Source organism: Ceratosolen solmsi, unplaced genomic scaffold (assembly GCF_000503995.2).
Source record: "Ceratosolen solmsi marchali unplaced genomic scaffold, CerSol_1.0 scaffold10, whole genome shotgun sequence".
NCBI classification, from domain to species: Eukaryota; Metazoa; Arthropoda; class Insecta; order Hymenoptera; family Agaonidae; genus Ceratosolen; species Ceratosolen solmsi.
The window spans coordinates 11,673,794-11,679,204 of record NW_011948412.1 but is presented as its reverse complement, the minus strand read 5'-3'; positions in this window follow the sequence as shown (position 1 = coordinate 11,679,204).

The window sequence follows — 5,411 nt, the reverse complement described above, 5'->3', positions numbered from 1 at the left end:
AGAGAGAGAGAGAGAGAGAGAGTGAGAGAGAGTGAGGGAGAATTAGAGAGAACGCGAGAGGGTGGGCGAGAAGGGCGGGAGAGAAAGAGAGAGAGAGAGAGAGGATTTATTATTTCGCTCTTCTTTTCCTCTCTCGTTTTTTTAATCGACTATGCGCCTGTGCCACACGCGCGTGCGTATTGTCGAGTCCTTCCGGTGTAACCGGATATCACTAGTACGCCGGACATATTGACGTTAATTTATAAAATACTCGCGCGGCGTTCCCCTTCGCTTTATCTCTCTCTCTCTCTCTCTCTCTCTCTCTCTCTCTCGCTTACTCGATCGTTCTCCTTCTCTTTCCTTTTTTCACCAAATGTCCCCCACTATATAGCCACTCGGTCATATGTATATACAGTCGGTAAACGAATGCCTAACTGATAAATCACGTGACCCGCTCTATGTACGTGCCTCATTCTATTAGCGTTTCGTTTTCTCGAATACTCCAATGTGTGTGGCAGTCATGTTGTTTACATGGATGTTGTCCCATGTTTGTTTATTGTAATTTTTTGTAAGGTAGGTCTGGCTGATTTTACTTTATTGCCAATTATAACGAGAATACGATAGCGAGTCAGACAAGTGTTTTATTTCTACGAAATCATGCCATCATTAAAGTCAATCGATTTTAAAAATATATTAGTGCCCCCTCTTTTAGATCAGCAATATCTGCAATTATACACATGTATTTCAATTTTTTGTAAATAAAGCATCGTAATATATCAACAATAACAATAACAACAACAAAAGTATTCATGCGATCTGTGGAATTATAGAAAATTCTATTTCAATTAGGTATTAAATATAATAGTAATAATACTAATAATGATTAAATGTATAAATATGGTTACATGTCGGATTACATGCAAATCATAAGCCTTAATAGCAACGAAATGTGTAATAATAATCGAAAATTTGCTAAGAATATTGCAAAAAAAAAAACAATTTATAAGAAATTGCCGCTATGCAATGTAGTGATAATTCTTTATCAATGATACATTAATATCTTGTATTTTTATCGGTAATTACATAAATTAATCAGAAATTTTAAAAAACAAAAAGATAATAATATTTCTTCTGCATTATGTATTTTGTATTATCTATAATATTAAATAATAAATTGCATAATTAAATATTATTAAATGATAAACATATATATATTTTTTCGAATAATTATTTGTTTGTATTAATAAGCAATTAATATTTAATATTGTTTGCTTTATAAATCTATATTAAAATGTAATAATATTAATAAAAATAATTATTAATAAAACTTTAAGATATTTTTATATTTATTATTTAACCATATATAAATGTATTATAATTATTAATAAACTATGAATGGAAAGAAAGGAATTTTGTTTTAATTCAATTGAAGTTCCATTCTGAATTTAATAAATAAAAATAAATTCTTCATAAAATCAATTTAACATTGTCGTTACGTACGTAGTCCTACAATTTTACTTACTTCAGACACAGTTGAATGTAATTTTATCATTTAAATATCGTTATAAAAGAGTTATTACGTGTCAATTCGAAAATGCCCGAAATATGCTTGAAAATTATTACTATGATTAAAAAAAAAAAAAAAAGAAATTGCGAAAAATTGAAGATAATTAATAATGATTGCAATGCTTTGAACGAATTTTGCACCTTTTACTGTAAAAATGTGTGCAAGTGGAGAGAAAAAGAACTTGCTGTAAAGTGTAATGTCTATCTTTGAGGCAGATAAAATAAAGGCACGGAAAAGGAAAAAGAAAAGAGAGTAGGAAAAAAACGGGGCAATGAGGGAGGGAAGGAGGAAGGAAGGGTAGGAGAGACTGAGAGAGAGAGAGAGAGAGAGAGAGAGAGAGAGAGACGGAAAAGATAATTATGAAGTTCGCATCGTTGAACTGCAGCAGGAGAACTTGTGCGCGATATAATGACCGTTGTCAAATTACGTATGCGTGTTTTCTTTAAAATGTACATTTCAACAGAAAACTCTTTGGATTTGTTTTCATCGATACATACACGCACGCACGCATGCACGCTGACACACATAAATACTTTCATTAGCGCTGTGTGTGTGACAGCGCGCGCGCGCGTGTATGTGTGACAAAACTATATCGCAATGGTTGCTACTTGAATTTTCGTAAATGTATCTTTTGCATGCAAAAGTTCGCATCGTTTCTTTCTACTTGTTTTTGCACGTACGATCATCCTTCGACTCACAAAAGAAAAAAAATCGATATAAGAGAACGGTTATTCTGAAAACTAGCTCGAACATCACACAGATAAAAATGACCTAAAAAATGCGGAGAAAGTAAGTGACATTTACGTAAAATCAACTCAACTTTGCTTCTTAGTACACGTCTTTATATAATGCAGTATAGGATTAATTGGATCGATCTTAATTATTTTGAAATCAGCATTAATGATGAATAAAATGAAACAATAATTTTAGTAAAATTAATCTGTTAATAGTTGTATTTTATTAGGGTAGGAGATTTCATTTGCTTTCCACGAAGAAACATGATTTTAAAATTTTAAAATAAGAGCAGTGAGCGTGCAAAGGAGAAAGAGAGAATGTCATCTATTTAAGCAATGCAATAAAATGAAATTGGCATCGAATACTTTACACATTGTTATTCACGTATCAGATAATTTTGCATAAAATTATATAGACACGCATTGTTTATCTCTCGTTGACAAAAGTCGATCTCACCATTTTGTTGATGTAGCTTATGTAAGCTAGAGCGAGTAGGTACAACAGAGCGAGAGAGAGAGAGAGAGAGAGAGAGAGACAGCGGTGTGACCGTCAATTGCGTGGGCAAACGTCTCTACAGGCTGCTTCCGACCTTCGAACAATTACGCGCAATTAAAGTCGCTGCGGTAAAGGCCGAAGGCTCGTTGCCTTAATTTCTATGGACGATCCTCCCTCGCATACTTGTGGAACGGAACCACTACCGTTCCATTGCCATAGCGCGCGATTCGCATTTCACGCTAATGGAATTCCCGCTTCTTTCCTCGTGCCTTTTTATCAAACCGATGAGCCGGTGGCTGCAGCTCCAGACATATATGGTCAAGAAAATAGAGCTGTATGTAAGCTGCTGAGATAGTAGACTGTCCGCTTGTAATTTTCACTTTCTCAATTGACCATGATATATTGTGATAAATTTGGCCGGAATTATTGGAAAATTTCCCCAAGTACCGTACAATGCCGAAGCGCCTTTTGATCTATAATGAATGTTTCGCAGCCTCAAGATGTTAAAAAGAGAGGCCGATAAATAATAGCCTTTTAAATTGCGTTCTTTTGAGAAACGATTAATAATACGAGCACATTACGAGATACTCTGTATAATATTGTTTTTACATGACAATTTATGTGATTAATAATAACATTCAACATTGAAGAAAGAATATTTGATTCTATTGGCTCAGTAAGATAATAATCTATAATTATTGCTAGGCGGTAAGTCGTGTATCTGTCAGAATTCTAACGAGTCCAAGCTTGTCGAACGAAATGAAAAGAAGCAAAAAAAAAAAATACGACGTAAAATATTGGTACCAAATGGTTTAATGAATGATTGACAGGCGATCATTTGCAATGAAAGCGACCACGAATGGTGGTATCGTATATATCAATGAAAGCATTCACTAGTGGATTTTGGTAAATGTACTTTGGCCTTAAAATCGTCTGTGACAGCCGCGTTTCGCACGTTGGTGAAGCCATTCACGCATTCGCTCGCGCGCGCACGCTCACGCAGAAAGTAGCTTAAAAGGGCGGAGTGGAGCGTCTCGGTGTCATCCCTTTCTTCGACTCTCGAGTGTACAATGGGACAAATCCGATTTTCGAAGTGATCGTGTTAAACACGTCCGGGGGATTTGCTCGGTGGCCCTCGATGGTCGCTGTTTACCAGTCCCATTAAAGGGATTTACTCTGTCTCTCTCTCTCTCTCTCTCTCTCTCTCTCTCTCTCTATCCTACAGTTGCACAAGAACATCGAAGTGTTAGTGAGTGAAACAAGGAAATAGTAGCCCCGTGGCGCAGAAAAATGGGCCCGAAATTTCTGCTTCGAGATAACAGACTGGTAACACACTCGATGCATGAAGCTTTCTATTGTGCTCCGAGGTATTACTCGCTTTCCCCTCTCCATTGGATGCTCTTTTTTTTTTTTTTTTTTGCTTTATATTTCGGATAACGCACACGTGAATAATAATACCTATTATGACGTCCTTTATTAGTAAGTTCGTAATCTCCTAATAATCAAACTGCTCTTGCATTCTTAAATATTTTAGCGTTTATTTTTCATTATCAAATTAATTCACAGCAATATTGTGAATAATATTCAAAATGCTGTAATGTCCCTCTCTTTATCTATCTCTTCTTCGATTAGGAAGGATAAAATAGAAGATTTATGATGAAAATAAAAGTTATTGCATTTTTTTTTCTTCTATTAAGCAATCGTTAGATTTTTACTTGTCTTTGAGATACAGGAATAATCAATAATTATTTCGTTATTGATTAGCTTTTGAAGTTTGTGTCAAAACGGTTTATGCAATATTTTGAGAGAGAAAAAAATCATCCTGTAATAAGTATCTTAAATAGAAAAAAAAAGAAAGAAAGAAAGAAAACGAATACTCATAACAACTTTATCGTTCCCTTTTAATTATTTATTATGCGGTATAATTTGCAGCAAAGCCACTTCTTTATCCTCAATTTCATATTTTCAAGCAGCTTTATAAATAACATGCAATGCAAGGTATATAAGCTCGAAATTTTAGCGATTTATTTGCCATTGAATGGAATGGCTCGACCCACCACATATTATATTTCTTCCGAAAAAGGAAAAAGTGCCAAGGAGAAGAAGACTAACAAAGATAAAAACGAAAAATTGGTATCGTAGCAGCAAGCCAACAATGGCCTCCCGGTGCTCAGGCAGTTGCATGTTAGACGAAGCGAGTACACGAGAAGTTGGATAGAGCCTGAATTTTCCGCAGGGAAAAGTCGCGAGTCTTTTTCCATTTCTTTTTCCCGGGGAAACCCCCGTTTCTCCCCCCCCCCACACACACAATCTCGTTTTCCCCTTCGCCGCTACCTCATCCTAATTCTCCTCCTCGTGCACGCATTCATCCATCCATCCATCCATCCATCCACCCATCCATCGGTCGCCATCCATGGCAAAGCTAAGCGCAGTAAAAAGAAAAAGGGAGAGAGAGAGAGAGAGGAGTGAGGTGAAAACGGAAGCCCGGGGCGATGATGGGGTGTGTCGGAGCGTGGCCATTTTGTCAGCTTAGTTCCGCGCGGGGTGAGTCGATGTATGGGTGCCCCGGCGCGTGTAATCGCTAATGCCCAAAACCCCTTGTCGCTCGCCCTATTCTCACATGTGAGACGGAGGA